General features: G+C 43.7%; 54 pseudogenes; all 54 read right to left on the minus strand.

Moving 5' to 3' along the window:
• Positions 1-210: 210 nt before the first annotated feature.
• Positions 211-330, minus strand: LOC146726621 (5S ribosomal RNA; annotated as a pseudogene).
• Positions 331-426: 96 nt separating this feature from the next.
• On the minus strand, positions 427-546 carry LOC146726622 (5S ribosomal RNA; annotated as a pseudogene).
• Positions 547-759: 213 nt separating this feature from the next.
• LOC146726623 (5S ribosomal RNA) lies at positions 760-879 on the minus strand (annotated as a pseudogene).
• A 528-nt stretch (positions 880-1,407) lies between these two features.
• LOC146726624 (5S ribosomal RNA) lies at positions 1,408-1,527 on the minus strand (annotated as a pseudogene).
• Positions 1,528-1,839: 312 nt separating this feature from the next.
• LOC146726625 (5S ribosomal RNA) lies at positions 1,840-1,959 on the minus strand (annotated as a pseudogene).
• A 96-nt stretch (positions 1,960-2,055) lies between these two features.
• On the minus strand, positions 2,056-2,175 carry LOC146726626 (5S ribosomal RNA; annotated as a pseudogene).
• Positions 2,176-2,487: 312 nt separating this feature from the next.
• LOC146726627 (5S ribosomal RNA) lies at positions 2,488-2,607 on the minus strand (annotated as a pseudogene).
• Positions 2,608-2,703: 96 nt separating this feature from the next.
• Positions 2,704-2,823, minus strand: LOC146726628 (5S ribosomal RNA; annotated as a pseudogene).
• Positions 2,824-2,919: 96 nt separating this feature from the next.
• LOC146726629 (5S ribosomal RNA) lies at positions 2,920-3,039 on the minus strand (annotated as a pseudogene).
• A 96-nt stretch (positions 3,040-3,135) lies between these two features.
• Positions 3,136-3,255, minus strand: LOC146726630 (5S ribosomal RNA; annotated as a pseudogene).
• Positions 3,256-3,567: 312 nt separating this feature from the next.
• Positions 3,568-3,687, minus strand: LOC146726631 (5S ribosomal RNA; annotated as a pseudogene).
• Positions 3,688-3,783: 96 nt separating this feature from the next.
• On the minus strand, positions 3,784-3,903 carry LOC146726632 (5S ribosomal RNA; annotated as a pseudogene).
• A 312-nt stretch (positions 3,904-4,215) lies between these two features.
• LOC146726633 (5S ribosomal RNA) lies at positions 4,216-4,335 on the minus strand (annotated as a pseudogene).
• Positions 4,336-4,431: 96 nt separating this feature from the next.
• LOC146726634 (5S ribosomal RNA) lies at positions 4,432-4,551 on the minus strand (annotated as a pseudogene).
• A 94-nt stretch (positions 4,552-4,645) lies between these two features.
• LOC146726635 (5S ribosomal RNA) lies at positions 4,646-4,765 on the minus strand (annotated as a pseudogene).
• A 96-nt stretch (positions 4,766-4,861) lies between these two features.
• LOC146726636 (5S ribosomal RNA) lies at positions 4,862-4,981 on the minus strand (annotated as a pseudogene).
• A 96-nt stretch (positions 4,982-5,077) lies between these two features.
• Positions 5,078-5,197, minus strand: LOC146726637 (5S ribosomal RNA; annotated as a pseudogene).
• A 96-nt stretch (positions 5,198-5,293) lies between these two features.
• LOC146726638 (5S ribosomal RNA) lies at positions 5,294-5,413 on the minus strand (annotated as a pseudogene).
• A 96-nt stretch (positions 5,414-5,509) lies between these two features.
• LOC146726639 (5S ribosomal RNA) lies at positions 5,510-5,629 on the minus strand (annotated as a pseudogene).
• A 96-nt stretch (positions 5,630-5,725) lies between these two features.
• LOC146726640 (5S ribosomal RNA) lies at positions 5,726-5,845 on the minus strand (annotated as a pseudogene).
• A 97-nt stretch (positions 5,846-5,942) lies between these two features.
• LOC146726641 (5S ribosomal RNA) lies at positions 5,943-6,062 on the minus strand (annotated as a pseudogene).
• Positions 6,063-6,158: 96 nt separating this feature from the next.
• On the minus strand, positions 6,159-6,278 carry LOC146726642 (5S ribosomal RNA; annotated as a pseudogene).
• A 97-nt stretch (positions 6,279-6,375) lies between these two features.
• LOC146726643 (5S ribosomal RNA) lies at positions 6,376-6,495 on the minus strand (annotated as a pseudogene).
• A 96-nt stretch (positions 6,496-6,591) lies between these two features.
• Positions 6,592-6,711, minus strand: LOC146726644 (5S ribosomal RNA; annotated as a pseudogene).
• A 96-nt stretch (positions 6,712-6,807) lies between these two features.
• On the minus strand, positions 6,808-6,927 carry LOC146726645 (5S ribosomal RNA; annotated as a pseudogene).
• Positions 6,928-7,239: 312 nt separating this feature from the next.
• On the minus strand, positions 7,240-7,359 carry LOC146726646 (5S ribosomal RNA; annotated as a pseudogene).
• A 96-nt stretch (positions 7,360-7,455) lies between these two features.
• Positions 7,456-7,575, minus strand: LOC146726647 (5S ribosomal RNA; annotated as a pseudogene).
• Positions 7,576-7,671: 96 nt separating this feature from the next.
• LOC146726648 (5S ribosomal RNA) lies at positions 7,672-7,791 on the minus strand (annotated as a pseudogene).
• A 96-nt stretch (positions 7,792-7,887) lies between these two features.
• LOC146726649 (5S ribosomal RNA) lies at positions 7,888-8,007 on the minus strand (annotated as a pseudogene).
• Positions 8,008-8,103: 96 nt separating this feature from the next.
• On the minus strand, positions 8,104-8,223 carry LOC146726650 (5S ribosomal RNA; annotated as a pseudogene).
• Positions 8,224-8,319: 96 nt separating this feature from the next.
• On the minus strand, positions 8,320-8,439 carry LOC146726651 (5S ribosomal RNA; annotated as a pseudogene).
• A 96-nt stretch (positions 8,440-8,535) lies between these two features.
• On the minus strand, positions 8,536-8,655 carry LOC146726652 (5S ribosomal RNA; annotated as a pseudogene).
• Positions 8,656-8,751: 96 nt separating this feature from the next.
• LOC146726653 (5S ribosomal RNA) lies at positions 8,752-8,871 on the minus strand (annotated as a pseudogene).
• Positions 8,872-9,183: 312 nt separating this feature from the next.
• On the minus strand, positions 9,184-9,303 carry LOC146726654 (5S ribosomal RNA; annotated as a pseudogene).
• A 96-nt stretch (positions 9,304-9,399) lies between these two features.
• LOC146726655 (5S ribosomal RNA) lies at positions 9,400-9,519 on the minus strand (annotated as a pseudogene).
• A 96-nt stretch (positions 9,520-9,615) lies between these two features.
• Positions 9,616-9,735, minus strand: LOC146726656 (5S ribosomal RNA; annotated as a pseudogene).
• Positions 9,736-9,831: 96 nt separating this feature from the next.
• Positions 9,832-9,951, minus strand: LOC146726657 (5S ribosomal RNA; annotated as a pseudogene).
• A 96-nt stretch (positions 9,952-10,047) lies between these two features.
• On the minus strand, positions 10,048-10,167 carry LOC146726658 (5S ribosomal RNA; annotated as a pseudogene).
• Positions 10,168-10,263: 96 nt separating this feature from the next.
• Positions 10,264-10,383, minus strand: LOC146726659 (5S ribosomal RNA; annotated as a pseudogene).
• A 96-nt stretch (positions 10,384-10,479) lies between these two features.
• LOC146726660 (5S ribosomal RNA) lies at positions 10,480-10,599 on the minus strand (annotated as a pseudogene).
• A 214-nt stretch (positions 10,600-10,813) lies between these two features.
• Positions 10,814-10,933, minus strand: LOC146726661 (5S ribosomal RNA; annotated as a pseudogene).
• A 312-nt stretch (positions 10,934-11,245) lies between these two features.
• On the minus strand, positions 11,246-11,365 carry LOC146726662 (5S ribosomal RNA; annotated as a pseudogene).
• A 96-nt stretch (positions 11,366-11,461) lies between these two features.
• On the minus strand, positions 11,462-11,581 carry LOC146726663 (5S ribosomal RNA; annotated as a pseudogene).
• Positions 11,582-11,677: 96 nt separating this feature from the next.
• On the minus strand, positions 11,678-11,797 carry LOC146726664 (5S ribosomal RNA; annotated as a pseudogene).
• Positions 11,798-11,893: 96 nt separating this feature from the next.
• On the minus strand, positions 11,894-12,013 carry LOC146726665 (5S ribosomal RNA; annotated as a pseudogene).
• A 312-nt stretch (positions 12,014-12,325) lies between these two features.
• Positions 12,326-12,445, minus strand: LOC146726666 (5S ribosomal RNA; annotated as a pseudogene).
• Positions 12,446-12,542: 97 nt separating this feature from the next.
• On the minus strand, positions 12,543-12,662 carry LOC146726667 (5S ribosomal RNA; annotated as a pseudogene).
• Positions 12,663-12,758: 96 nt separating this feature from the next.
• On the minus strand, positions 12,759-12,878 carry LOC146726668 (5S ribosomal RNA; annotated as a pseudogene).
• Positions 12,879-13,190: 312 nt separating this feature from the next.
• Positions 13,191-13,310, minus strand: LOC146726669 (5S ribosomal RNA; annotated as a pseudogene).
• A 96-nt stretch (positions 13,311-13,406) lies between these two features.
• LOC146726670 (5S ribosomal RNA) lies at positions 13,407-13,526 on the minus strand (annotated as a pseudogene).
• Positions 13,527-13,622: 96 nt separating this feature from the next.
• Positions 13,623-13,742, minus strand: LOC146726671 (5S ribosomal RNA; annotated as a pseudogene).
• Positions 13,743-14,054: 312 nt separating this feature from the next.
• Positions 14,055-14,174, minus strand: LOC146726672 (5S ribosomal RNA; annotated as a pseudogene).
• A 97-nt stretch (positions 14,175-14,271) lies between these two features.
• On the minus strand, positions 14,272-14,391 carry LOC146726673 (5S ribosomal RNA; annotated as a pseudogene).
• A 96-nt stretch (positions 14,392-14,487) lies between these two features.
• On the minus strand, positions 14,488-14,607 carry LOC146726674 (5S ribosomal RNA; annotated as a pseudogene).
• Positions 14,608-14,801: the final 194 nt, after the last annotated feature.

Here is a 14,801-nt window from a genome sequence, read left to right on the forward strand (position 1 = left end):
CTGCACGTGGTATTCTCAGCCGGTCTTCTATGCAAGTACTAACCACGCCAGATGCAGCTTAAATTCAGTTATCGAACGAGAACTGGTGTGTTCTGCAATGGTTTGACAGTGGGCTGAATATTCGTCAGAATTGCATGTCGTTTAACGCTTCGGCTTGGCAAACAATCCCGGGAATAATTTGGCATTTACGGTGGAATAAAAATGTTGATAAGCCTACTACAAGTGGTATTCTCAGCCAGTCTCCCATGCAAGTATTAACCACGCCCGATGCAGATTAACTTCAGAGATCGGACGAGAACTGGTGTATTCTGCAATGGTTTGACAGTAGGCTGAATATTCGTCGGAATTGGATGTCGTTTACTGCTACGGCTAGGCAAAAAATCATGGGTAAAAGTTAGTATGTAATGTGGAATAAAAATGTTGATGTGCATACTGCACGTGGTCTTCTCAGCCGGTCTCCCATGTAAGTACTAACCACGCCCGATGCAGCTTAACTTCGGAGATCGGACGAGAACTGGCGTATTCTGCAATGGTTTGGCAGTAGGCTGAATATTCGTTGGAATTGGACGTAATTTAATACTTCGGATTGGCAAAAAATCCCGGGAAAACGTTAGTATGTCCGGTGGAATAAAATGTTGATGAGCCTAATGCACGTGTTATTCCCAGCCTGTCTCCCATGCAACTACTAACCACGCCCGATGCAGCTTAACTTCAGTGATCGGACGAGAACTGGTGTATTCTGCAATAAAAATGTTCATCAGCCTACTGCACGTGGTATTCCCAGCCGGTCTCCCAGGCAAGTACTAAAAACGCCCGATGCAGCTTAACTTCAGTGATCGGACGAGAACTGGTGTATTCTGCAATGGTTTTGCAGTAGGCTGAATATTCGTCGGAATTGGATGTCATTTAATCCTACGGCTAGGCAAAAAATCATGGGTAAAAGTTAGTATGTAATGTGGAATAAAAATGTTGATGAGCTTACTGCACGTGGTATTCTCAGCCGGTCTTCTATGCAAGTACTAACCACGCCAGATGCAGCTTAAATTCAGTTATCGAACGAGAACTGGTGTGTTCTGCAATGGTTTGACAGTGGGCTGAATATTCGTCAGAATTGCATGTCGTTTAACGCTTCGGCTTGGCAAACAATCCCGGGAATAATTTGGCATTTACGGTGGAATAAAAATGTTGATAAGCCTACTACAAGTGGTATTCTCAGCCAGTCTCCCATGCAAGTATTAACCACGCCCGATGCAGATTAACTTCAGAGATCGGACGAGAACTGGTGTATTCTGCAATGGTTTGAATGTAGGCTGAATATTCGTCGGAATTGGATGTAATTTAATACTTCGGCTAGGCAAAAAATCCCGGGAAAACGTTAGTATGTAAGGTGGAATAAAAATGTTGATCAGCCTAATGCACGTGGTATTCCCAGCCGGTCTCCCATGAAAGTACTAACCACGCCCGATGCAGCTTAACTTCAGTGATCAGACGAGAACTGGTGTATTCTGCAATGGTTTGAATGTAGGCTGAATATTCGTCCGAATTGTATGTCATTTAATGCTTCGTCTAGGCAAAAAATCATGGGAAAAAGTTAGTATGTAATGTGGAATAAAAATGTTGATGAGCCGACTGAACTTGGTTTTCCCAGCCGGTCTCCCGTGCAAGAACTAACCACGCCCGATGCGCCTTAACTTCAGTGATCGGACGAGAACTGGTGTATTCTGCAATGGTTTGGCAGTAGGCTGAATATTCGTCGGAATTGTATGTCATTTAATCCCACGGCTAGGCAAAAAATCATGGGTAAAAGTTAGTATGTAATGTGGAATAAAAATGTTGATGAGCTTACTGCACGTGGTATTCCCAGCCGGTCTCCCATGCAAGTACTAACCACGCCCAATGCAGCTTAACTTCAGTGATCGGACGAGAACTGGTGTATTCTGCAATGGTTTGGCTGTAGGCTAAATATTCGTCGGAATTGGATTTCAATTAATGTTTCGGCTAGGCAAATAATCAAGGGAAAAAGATAGTATGTACGGTGGAATAAAAATGTTGATAAGCCTATTGCATGTGGCATTCCCAGCAGGTCTCCCATGCAAGTACTAACCACGCCCGATGCAGCTTAACTTCAGTGATCGGACGCGAACAGGTGTACTCTGCAATGGTTAGGCAGTAGGCTGAATATTCCTCGGAATTGGATGTAATTTAATACTTCGGCTAGGCAAAAAATCCCGGGACAAACTTAGTATGTACGGTGGAATAAAAATGTTGATGAGCCTACTGCACGTGGTATTCCCAGCCGGTCTCCCATGCAAGTACTAACCACGCATGATGCAGCTTAAATTCAGTGATTGGACGAGAACTGGTGTGTTCTGCAATGGTTTGAAAGTAGGCTGAATATTCGTCAGAAATGTCTGTGGTTTAACGCTACGGCTAGGCAAAAAATCATGGGTAAAAGTTAGTATGTAATGTGGAATAAAAATGTTGATGAGCCTACTGCACGTGGTCTTCTCAGCCGGTCTCCCATGCAAGTACTATCCACGCCCGATGCAGCTTAACTTCAGAGATCGGACGAGAACTGGTGTATTCTGCAATGGTTTGGCAGTAGGCTGAATATTCGTCCGAATTGGATTTCAATTAATGTTTCGGCTAGGCAAATAATCAAGGGAAAAAGATAGTATGTTCGGTGGAATAAAAATGTTGATAAGCCTATTGCACGTGGCATTCCCAGCAGGTGTCCCATGCAAGTACTAACCACGCCCGATGCAGCTTAACTTCAGTGATCGGACGCGAACTGGTGTACTCTGCAATGGTTTGGCAGTAGGCTGAATATTCTTCGGAATTGGATGTAATGTAATACTTTGGCAAGGCAAAAAATCCCGGGACAAACTTAGTATGTACAGTGGAATAAAAATGTTGATGAGCCTACTGCACGTGGTCTTCTCAGCCGGTCTCCCATGCAAGTACTAACCACGCCCGATGCAGCTTAACTTCAGAGATCGGACGAGAACAGGTGTGTTCTGCAATGGTTTGACAGTAGGCTGAATATTCTTCGGAATTGGATGTAATTTTATACTTCGGATAGGCAAAAAATCCCGGGAAAACGTTAGTATGTACGGTGGAATAAAAATGTTGATGAGCCTAATGCACGTGTTATTCCCAGCCAGTCTCCCATGCAAGTACTAACCACGCCCGATGCAGCTTAACTTCAGTGATCGGACGAGAACTGGTGTATTCTGCAATGGTTTGGCAGTAGGCTGAATATTCGTCGGAATTGGATGTCATTTAATCCTACGGCTAGGCAAAAAATAATGGGTAAAAGTTAGTATGTAATGTGGAATAAAAATGTTGATGAGCTTACTGCACGTGGTATTCTCAGCCGGTCTCCCATGCAAGTACTAACCATGACATATGCAGCTTAAATTCAGTGATCGAACGAAAACTGGTGTATTCTGCAATGGTTTGGCAGTAGGCTGAATATTCGTCAGAATTGCATGTCGTTTAACGCTTCGGCTAGGCAAACAATCCCGGGAATAATTTGGCATGTACGGTGGAATAAAAATGTTGATAAGCCTACTACAAGTGGTATTCCCAGGCGGTCTCCCATGCAAGTATTAACCACGCCCGATGCAGATTAACTTCAGAGATCGGACGAGAACTGGTGTATTCAGCAATGGTTTGGCAGTAGGCTGAATATTCGTCCGAATTGTATGTCATTTAATGCTTTGTCTAGGCAAAAAATGATGGGAAAAAGATTGTATGTACGGTGGAATAAAAATGTTGATAAGCCTATTGCATGTGGCATTCCCAGCAGGTCTCCCATGCAATTACTAACCACGCCCGATGTAGCTTAACTTCAGTGATCGGACGCGAACTGGTGTACTCTGCAATGGTCTGGCAGTAGGCTGAATATTCCTCGGAATTGGATGTAATTTAATACTTCGGCTAGGCAAAAAATCCCGGGACAAAGTTAGTATGTACGGTGGAATAAAAATATTGATAAGCCTACTGCAGATGGTATTCCCAGCCGGTCTCCCATGCAAGTACTAACCACGCACGATGCAGCTTAAATTCAGTGATTGCACGAGAACTGGTGTGTTCTGCAATGGTTTGACAGTAGGCTGAATATTCGTCATAATTGCCTGTGGTTTAACGCTTTGGCTAGGCAAAAAATCCCGGGAATAATTTGATATGTACGGTGGAATAAAAATGTTGATAAGCCTACTGCACGTGGTATTCCCGGCCGGTCTTCCATGCAAGTACTAACCACGCCCGATTCAGCTTAACTTCAGTGATCGGACGAGAACTGGTGTATTCTGCAATGGTTTGGCCGTAGGCTGAATATTCGTCGGAATTGGATGTCGTTTACTGCTACGGCTAGGCAAAAAATCATGGGTAAATGTCAGTATGTAATGTGGAATAAAAATGTTGATGAGCATACTGCACGTGGTCTTCTCAGCCGGTCTCCCATGCAAGTACTAACCTCGTCCGATGCAGCTTAACTTCAGTGTTCGGACAAGAACTGGTGTATTCTGCAATAGTTTGGCAGTAGGCTGAATATTCGTCCGAATTGTATGTCATTTATGCTTCGTCTAGGCAAAAAATCATGGGAAAAGTTAGTATGTAATGTGGAATAAAAATGTTGATGAGCCTACTGCACGTGGTATTCCCAGCCGGTCTCCAAGGCAAGTACTAAAAACGCCCGATGCAGCTTAACTTCAGTGATCGGACGAGAACTGGTGTATTCTGCAATGGTTTGGCAGTAGGCTGAATATTCGTCGGAATTGTATGTCATTTAATCCTACGGCTAGGCAAAAAATCATGGGTAAAAGTTAGTATGTAATGTGGAATAAAAATGTTGATGAGCTTACTGCACGTGGTATTCTCAGCCGGTCTTCTATGCAAGTACTAACCACGCCAGATGCAGCTTAAATTCAGTGATCGAACGAGAACTGGTGTGTTCTGCAATGGTTTGACAGTAGGCTGAATGTTCGTCGGAATTGGATGTCATTTAATCCTACGGCTAGGCAAAAAATAATGGGTAAAAGTTAGTATGTAATGTGGAATAAAAATGTTGATGAGCTTACTGCACGTGGTATTCTCAGCCGGTCTCCCATGCAAGTACTAACCACGCCATATGCAGCTTAAATTCAGTGATCGAACGAGAACTGGTGTGTTGTGCAATGGTTTGACAGTAGGCTGAATATTCGTCAGAATTGCATGTCGTTTAACGCTTCGGCTAGGCAAACAATCCCGGGAATAATTTGGCATGTACGGTGGAATAAAAATGTTGATAAGCCTACTACAAGTGGTATTCCCAGGCGGTCTCCCATGCAAGTATTAACCACGCCCGATGCAGATTAACTTCAGAGATCGGACGAGAACTGGTGTATTCAGCAATGGTTTGGCAGTAGGATGAATATTCGTCGGAATTGGATGTAATTTAATACTTCGGCTAGGCAAAAAAACCCGGGAAAACGTTAGTATGTACGGTGGAATAAAAATGTTGATGAGCCTAATGCACGTGGTATTCCCAGCCGGTCTCCCATGCAAGTACTAACCACGCCTGATGCAGCTTAACTTCAGTGATCGGACGAGAACTGGTGTATTCTGCAATGGTTTGGCTGTAGGCTGAATATTCGTCCGAATTGTATGTCATTTAATGCTTCGTCTAGGCAAAAAATGATGGGAAAAAGTTAGTATGCAATGTGGAATAAAAATGTTCATTAGCCGACTGAACGTGGTTTTCCCAGCCGGTCTCCCGTGCAAGAACTAACCACGCCCGATGCGCCTTAACTTCAGTGATCGGACGAGAACTGGTGTATTCTGCAATGGTTTGGCAGTAGGCTGAATGTTTGTCAGAATTGGATTTCAATTAATGCTTCGGCTAGGCAAAATATCACGGGGAAAAAGATAGTATGTACGGTGGAATAAAAATGTTGATGAGCCTAATGCACGCGGTATTCCCAGCCAGTCTCCCATGCAAGTACTAACCACGCCCGATGCAGCTTAACTTCAGTGATCAGACGAGAACTGGTGTATTCTGCAATGGTTCGGCTGTAGGCTGAATATTCGTCCGAATTGTATGTCATTTAATGCTTCGTCTAGGCAAAAAATCATGGGAAAAAGTTAGTATGTATTGTGGAATAAAAATGTTGATGAGCCGACTGAACGTGGTTTTCCCAGCCGGTCTCCCGTGCAAGTACTAACCATGCCCGATGCAGCTTAACTTCTGTGATCGGACGAGAACTGGCGTATTCTACAATGGTTTGGCAGTAGACTGAATATTCGTCGGAATTGGATGTAATTTAATTCTTCGGCTAGGCAACAAATCCCGGGAAAAAAGTTAGTATGTACGGTGGAATAAAAATATTGATAAGCCTACTGCAGATGGTATTCCCAGCCGGTCTCCCATGCAAGTACTAACCATGCCCTATGCAGATTTACTTCAGTGATCGGACGAGAACTGGTGTATTCTGCAATGGTTTTGCAGTAGGCTGAATATTCGTCGGAATTGGATGTCATTTAATACTACGGCTAGGCAAAAAATCATAGGTAAAAGTTAGTATGTAATGTGGAATAAAAGTGTTGATGAGCCTACTGCACGTGGTATTCCCAGCCGGTCTCCCATGCAAGTACTAACCACGGCCGATACAGCTTAACTTCAGTGATCGGACGCTAACTGGTGTACTCTGCAATGGTTTGGCAGTAGGCTGAATATTCCTAGGAATTGGATGTAATTTAATACTTCGGCAAGGCAAAAAATCCCGGGACAAACTTAGTATGTACGGTGGAATAAAAATGTTGATGAGCCTACTGCACGTGGTCTTCTCGACCGGTCTCCCATGCAAGTACTAACCACGCCCGATGCAGCTTAACTTCAGAGATCGGACGAGAACAGGTGTGTTCTGCAATGGTTTGACAGTAGGCTGAATATTCGTCGGAATTGGATGTAATTTAATACTTCGAATAGGCGAAAAATCCCGGGAAAACGTTAGTATGTACGGTGGAATAAAAATGTTGATGAGCCTAATGAACGTGTTATTCCCAGCCTGTCTCCCATGCAAGTACTAACCACGGCCAATGCAACTTAACTTCAGTGACCGGACAAGAACTGGTGTATTCTGCAATGGTTTGGCAGTAGGCTGAATATTCGACCGAATTGTATGTCATTTAATGCTTCGTCTAGGCAAAAAATCATGGGAAAAAGTTAGTATGTAATGTGGAATAAAAATGTTGATGAGCCTACTGCACGTGGTATTCCCAGCCGGTCTCCCGTGCAAGTACTAAAAACGCCCGATGCAGCTTAACTTCAGTGATCAGACGAGAACTGGTGTATTCTGCAATGGTTTGGCAGTAGGCTGAATATTCGTCGCAATTGGATGTCATTTAATCCTACGGCTAGGCAAAAAATAATGGGTAAAAGTTAGTATGTAATGTGGAATAAAAATGATGATGAGCTTACTGCACATGGTATTCCCAGCCGGTCTCCCATGTAAGTACTAAACACACCCGATGCAGCTTAACTTCAGTGGTCGGATGATAACTGGTGTATTCTGCAATGGTTTGGCAGTAGGCTGAATATTCGTCCGAATTGTATGTCATTTAATGCTTCGTCTGGGCAAAAAATCATGGGAAAAAATTAGAATGTAATGTGGAATAAAAATGTTGATGGGCCTACTGCACGTGGTATTGCCAGCCAGTCTCCCGTGCAAGTCCTAACCATGCCCAATGCTGCTTAACTTCAGTGATCGGACGAGAACTGGTGTATTCAGCAATGGTTTGGCAGTAGGCTGAATATTCATCGGAATTGGATTTCAATTAATGTTTCGGCTAGGCAAATAATCAAGGGAAAAAGATTGTATGTACGGTGGAATAAAAATGTTGATACGCCTATTGCATGTGGCATTCCCAGCAGGTCACCCATGCAAGTACTAACCACGCCCGATGTAGCTTAACTTCAGTGACCGGACGCGAACTGGTGTACTCTGCAATGGTTTGGCAGTAGGCTGAATATTCCTCGGAATTGGATGTAATTTAATACTTCGGCTAGGCAAAAAATCCCGGGACAAACTTAGTATGTACGGTGGAATAAAAATGTTGATGAACCTACTGCACGTGGTATTCCCAGCCGGTCTCCCATGCAAGTACTAACCACGCACGATGCAGCTTAAATTCAGTGATTGCATGAGAACTGGTGTATTCTGCAATGGTTTGGCCGTAGGCTGAATATTCGTCGGAATTGGATGTCGTTTACTGCTACGGCTAGGCAAAAAATCATGGGTAAATGTTAGTATGTAATGTGGAATAAAAATGTTGATGAGCATACTGCACGTGGTCTTCTCAGCCGGTCTCCCATGCAAGTACTAACCATGCCCGATGCAGATTAACTTCAGTGATCGGACGAGAAATGGTGTATTCTGCAATGGTTTTGCAGTAGGCTGAATATTCGTCGGAATTGGATGTCATTTAATACTACGGCTAGGCAAAAAATCATAGGTAAAAGTTAGTATGTAATGTGGAATAAAAATGTTGATGAGCCTACTGCACGTGGTATTCCCAGCCAGTCTCCCATGCAAGTACTAACCACGCCCGATACAGCTTAACTTCAGTGATCGGACGCTAACTGGTGTACTCTGCAATGGTTTGGCAGTAGGCTGAATATTCCTAGGAATTGGATGTAATTTAATACTTCGGCAAGGCAAAAAATCCCGGGACAAACTTAGTATGTACGGTGGAATAAAAATGTTGATGAGCCTACTGCACGTGGTCTTCTCGGCCGGTCTCCCATGCAAGTACTAACCACGCCCGATGCAGCTTAACTTCAGAGATCGGACGAGAACAGGTGTGTTCTGCAATGGTATGACAGTAGGCTGAATATTCGTCGGAATTGGATGTAATTTAATACTTCGAATAGGCAAAAAATCCCGGGAAATCGTTAGTATGTACGGTGGAATAAAAATGTTGATGAGCCTAATGAACGTGTTATTCCCAGCCTGTCTCCCATGCAAGTACTAACCACGGCCAATGCAACTTAACTTCAGTGACCGGACAAGAACTGGTGTATTCTGCAATGGTTTGGCAGTAGGCTGAATATTCGACCGAATTGTATGTCATTTAATGCTTCGTCTAGGCAAAAAATCATGGGAAAAAGTTAGTATGTAATGTGGAATAAAAATGTTGATGAGCCTACTGCACGTGGTATTCCCAGCCGGTCTCCCAGGCAAGTACTAAAAACGCCCGATGCAGCTTAACTTCAGTGATCGGACGAGAACTGGTGTATTCTGCAATGGTTTGGCAGTAAGCTGAATATTCGTCGGAATTGGATGTCATTTAATCCTACGGCTAGGCAAAAAATAATGGGCAAAAGTTAGTATGTAACGTGGAATAAAAATGTTGATGAGCTTACTGCACATGGTATTCCCAGCCGGTCTCCCATGCAAGTACTAAACACACCCGATGCAGCTTAACTTCAGTGGTCGGATGATAACTGGTGTATTCTGCAATGGTTTGGCAGAAGGCTGAATATTCGTCCGAATTGTATGTCATTTAATGATTCGTCTGGGCAAAAAATCATGGGAAAAAATTAGAATGTAATGTGGAATAAAAATATTGATGGGCCTACTGCACGTGGTATTGCCAGCCGGTCTCCCATGCAAGTCCTAACCATGCCCGATGCTACTTAACTTCAGTGATCGGACGAGAACTGGTGTATTCAGCAATGGTTTGGCAGTAGGCTGAATATTCATCGGAATTGGATTTCAATTAATGTTTCGGCTAGGCAAATAATCAAGGGAAAAAGATTGTATGTACGGTGGAATAAAAATGTTGATAAGCCTATTGCATGTGGCATTCCCAGCAGGTCACCCATGCAAGTACTAACCACGCCCGATGTAGCTTAACTTCAGTGACCGGACGCGAACTGGTGTACTCTGCAATGGTTTGGCAGTAGGCTGAATATTCCTCGGAATTGGATGTAATTTAATACTTCGGCTAGGCAAAAAATCCCGGGACAAACTTAGTATGTACGGTGGAATAAAAATGTTGATGAACCTACTGCACGTGGTATTCCCAGCCGGTCTCCCATGCAAGTACTAACCACGCACGATGCAGCTTAAATTCAGTGATTGCATGAGAACTGGTGTATTCTGCAATGGTTTGGCCGTAGGCTGAATATTCGTCGGAATTGGATGTCGTTTACTGCTACGGCTAGGCAAAAAATCATGGGTAAATGTTAGTATGTAATGTGGAATAAAAATGTTGATGAGCATACTGCACGTGGTCTTCTCAGCCGGTCTCCCATGCAAGTACTAACCATGCCCGATGCAGATTAACTTCAGTGATCGGACGAGAAATGGTGTATTCTGCAATGGTTTTGCAGTAGGCTGAATATTCGTCGGAATTGGATGTCATTTAATACTACGGCTAGGCAAAAAATCATAGGTAAAAGTTAGTATGTAATGTGGAATAAAAATGTTGATGAGCCTACTGCACGTGGTATTCCCAGCCAGTCTCCCATGCAAGTACTAACCACGCCCGATACAGCTTAACTTCAGTGATCGGATGCTAACTGGTGTACTCTGCAATGGTTTGGCAGTAGGCTGAATATTCCTAGGAATTGGATGTAATTTAATACTTCGGCAAGGCAAAAAATCCCGGGACAAACTTAGTATGTACGGTGGAATAAAAATGTTGATGAGCATACTGCACGTGGTATTCCCAGCCGGTCTCCCATGCAAGTACTAACCACGCCCGATGCAGCTTAACTTCAGTGATCGGACGAGAACTGGTGTATTCTGCAATAAAAATGTTCATCAGCCTACTGCACGTGGTATTCCCAGCCGGTCTCCCAGGAAAATACTAAAAACGCCCGATGCAGCTTAACTTCAGTGATCGGACGAGAACTGGTGTATTCTGCAAAGGTTTGGCAGTAGGCTGAATATTCGTCGGAATTGTATGTCATTTAATCCTACGGCTAGGCAAAAAATCATGGGTAAAAGTTAGTATGTAATGTGGAATAAAAATGTTGATGATCTTACTGCACATGGTATTCTCAGCCGGTCTTCTATGCAAGTACTAACCACGCCAGATGCAGCTTAAATTCAGTGATCGAACGAGAACTGGTGTGTTCTGCAATGGTTTGACAGTAGGCTGAATATTCGTCAGAATTGCATGTCGTTTAACGCTTCGGCTAGGCAAACAATCCCGGGAATAATTTGGCATGTACGGTGCAATAAAAATGTTGATAAGCCTACTACAAGTGGTATTCCCAGCCGGTCTCCCATGCAAGTATTAACCACGCCCGATGCAGATTAACTTCAGAGATCGGACGAGAACTGGTGTATTCTGCAATGGTTTGGCAGTAGGCTGAATATTCGTCGGAATTGGATGTAATTTAATACTTCGGCTAGGCAAAAAATCCCGGGAAAACGTCAGTATGTAAGGTGGAAGAAAAATATTGATCAGCCTAATGCACGTGGTATTCCCAGCCAGTCTCCCATGCAAGTACTAACCACGCCCGATGCAGCTTAACTTCAGTGATCGGACGAGAACTGGTGTATTCTGCAATGTTTTGGCTGTAGGCTAAATATTCGTCGGAATTGGATTTCAATTAATGTTTCGGCTAGGCAATTAATCAAGAGAAAAAGATAGTATGTACGGTGGAATAAAAATGTTGATAAGCCTATTGCATGTGGCATTCCCAGCAGGTCTCCCATGCAAGTACTAACCACGCCCGATGCAGCTTAACTTCAGTGAACGGACGCGAACAGGTGTACTCTGCAATGGTTTGGCAGTAGGCTGAATATTTCTCGGAATTGGATGTAATTTAATACTTCGGCAAGGCAAAAAATCCCGGGACAAACTTAGTATGTACAGTGGAATAAAAATGTTGATGAGCCTACTGCACGTGGTCTTCTCAGCCGGTCTCCCATGCAAGTACTAACCACGCCCGATGCAGCTTAACTTCAGAGATCGGACGAGAACAGGTGTGTTCTGCAATGGTTTGACAGTAGGCTGAATATTCGTCGGAATTGGATGTAATTTAATACTTCGGATAGGCAAAAAATCCCGGGAAAACGTTAGTATGTACGGTGGAATAAAAATGTTGATGAGCCTAATGCACGTGTTATTCCCAGCCTGTCTCCCATGCAAGTACTAACCACGCCCAATGCAACTTAACTTCAGTGATCGGACAAGAACTGGTGTATTCTGCAATGGTTTGGCAGTAGGTTGAATATTCGTCCGAATTGTATGTCATTTAATGCTTCGTCTAGGCAAAAAATGATGGGAAAAAGTTAGTAAGCAATGTGGAATAAAAATGTTCATGAGCCGACTGAACGTGGTTTTCCCAGCCGGTCTCCCGTGCAAGAACTAACCACGCCCGATGCGCCTTAACTTCAGTGATCGGACGAGAACTGGTGTATTCTGCAATGGTTTGGCAGTAGGCTGAATATTTGTCAGAATTGGATTTCAATTAATGCTTCGGCTAGGCAAAATATCACGGGGAAAAAGATAGTATGTACGGTGGAATAAAAATGTTGATGAGCCTAATGCACGTGGTATTCCCAGCCAGTCTCCCATGCAAGTACTATCCACGCCCGATGCAGCTTAACTTCAGTGATCAGACGAGAACTGGTGTATTCTGCAATGGTTCGGCTGTGGGATGAATATTCGTCCGAATTTTATGTCATTTAATGCTTCGTCTAGGCAACAAATCATGGGAAAATGTTAGTATGTAATGTGGAATAAAAATGTTGATGAGCCGACTGAACGTGGTTTTCCCAGCCGGTCTCCCGTGCAAGTACTAACCACGCCCGATGCAGCTTAACTTCTGTGATCGGACGAGAACTGGCGTATTCTACAATGGTTTGGCAGTAGACTGAATATTCGTCGGAATTGCATGTAATTTAATTCTTCGGCTAGGCAACAAATCCCGGGAAAAAGATTGTATGTACGGTGGAATAAAAATGTTGATACGCCTACTACTCGCGGTATTCCCAGCCGGTCTCGCATGTAAGTACTAACCATGCCCAATGCAGATTAACTTCAGTGATCGGCCGAGAACTGGTGTATTCTGCATTGGTTTGGCAGTAGGCTGAATATTCGTCGGAGTTGGATGTAATTTAATACTTCGGCTAGGCAACAAATCCCGGGAAAAAGTTAGTATGTACGGTGGAATAAAAATATTGATAAGCCTACTGCAGATGGTATTCCCAGCCGGTCTCCCATGCAAGTACTAACCATGCCCGATGCAGATTAACTTCAGTGATCGGACGAGAACTGGTGTATTCTGCAATGGTTTTGCATTAGGCTGAATATTCGTCGGAATTGGATGTCATTTAATACTACGGCAAGGCAAAAAATCCCGGGACAAACTTAGTATGTACGGTGGAATAAAAATGTTGATAAGCCTATTGCATGTGGCATTCCCAGCAGGTCTCCCATGCAAGTACTAACCACGCCCGATGCAGCTTAACTTCAGTGAACGGACGCGAACAGGTGTACTCTGCAATGGTTTGGCAGTAGGCTGAATATTTCTCGGAATTGGATGTAATTTAATACTTCGGCAAGGCAAAAAATCCCGGGACAAACTTAGTATGTACAGTGGAATAAAAATGTTGATGAGCCTACTGCACGTGGTCTTCTCAGCCGGTCTCCCATGCAAGTACTAACCACGCCCGATGCAGCTTAACTTCAGAGATCGGACGAGAACAGGTGTGTTCTGCAATGGTTTGACAGTAGGCTGAATATTCGTCGGAATTGGATGTAATTTAATACTTCGGATAGGCAAAAAATCCCGGGAAAACGTTAGTATGTACGGTGGAATAAAAATGTTGATGAGCCTAATGCACGTGTTATTCCCAGCCTGTCTCCCATGCAAGTACTAACCACGCCCAATGCAACTTAACTTCAGTGATCGGACAAGAACTGGTGTATTCTGCAATGGTTTGGCAGTAGGTTGAATATTCGTCCGAATTGTATGTCATTTAATGCTTCGTCTAGGCAAAAAATGATGGGAAAAAGTTAGTAAGCAATGTGGAATAAAAATGTTCATGAGCCGACTGAACGTGGTTTTCCCAGCCGGTCTCCCGTGCAAGAACTAACCACGCCCGATGCGCCTTAACTTCAGTGATCGGACGAGAACTGGTGTATTCTGCAATGGTTTGGCAGTAGGCTGAATATTTGTCAGAATTGGATTTCAATTAATGCTTCGGCTAGGCAAAATATCACGGGGAAAAAGATAGTATGTACGGTGGAATAAAAATGTTGATGAGCCTAATGCACGTGGTATTCCCAGCCAGTCTCCCATGCAAGTACTATCCACGCCCGATGCAGCTTAACTTCAGTGATCAGACGAGAACTGGTGTATTCTGCAATGGTTCGGCTGTGGGATGAATATTCGTCCGAATTTTATGTCATTTAATGCTTCGTCTAGGCAACAAATCATGGGAAAAAGTTAGTATGTAATGTGGAATAAAAATGTTGATGAGCCGACTGAACGTGGTTTTCCCAGCCGGTCTCCCGTGCAAGTACTAACCACGCCCGATGCAGCTTAACTTCTGTGATCGGACGAGAACTGGCGTATTCTACAATGGTTTGGCAGTAGACTGAATATTCGTCGGAATTGCATGTAATTTAATTCTTCGGCTAGGCAACAAATCCCGGGAAAAAGATTGTATGTACGGTGGAATAAAAATGTTGATACGCCTACTACTCGCGGTATTCCCAGCCGGTCTCGCATGTAAGTACTAACCATGCCCAATGCAGATTAACTTCAGTGATCGGCCGAGAACTGGTGTATT

Source organism: Saccoglossus kowalevskii, unplaced genomic scaffold (assembly GCF_978046115.1).
Source record: "Saccoglossus kowalevskii unplaced genomic scaffold, keSacKowa6.1 SCAFFOLD_24, whole genome shotgun sequence".
NCBI classification, from domain to species: domain Eukaryota; kingdom Metazoa; phylum Hemichordata; class Enteropneusta; family Harrimaniidae; genus Saccoglossus; species Saccoglossus kowalevskii.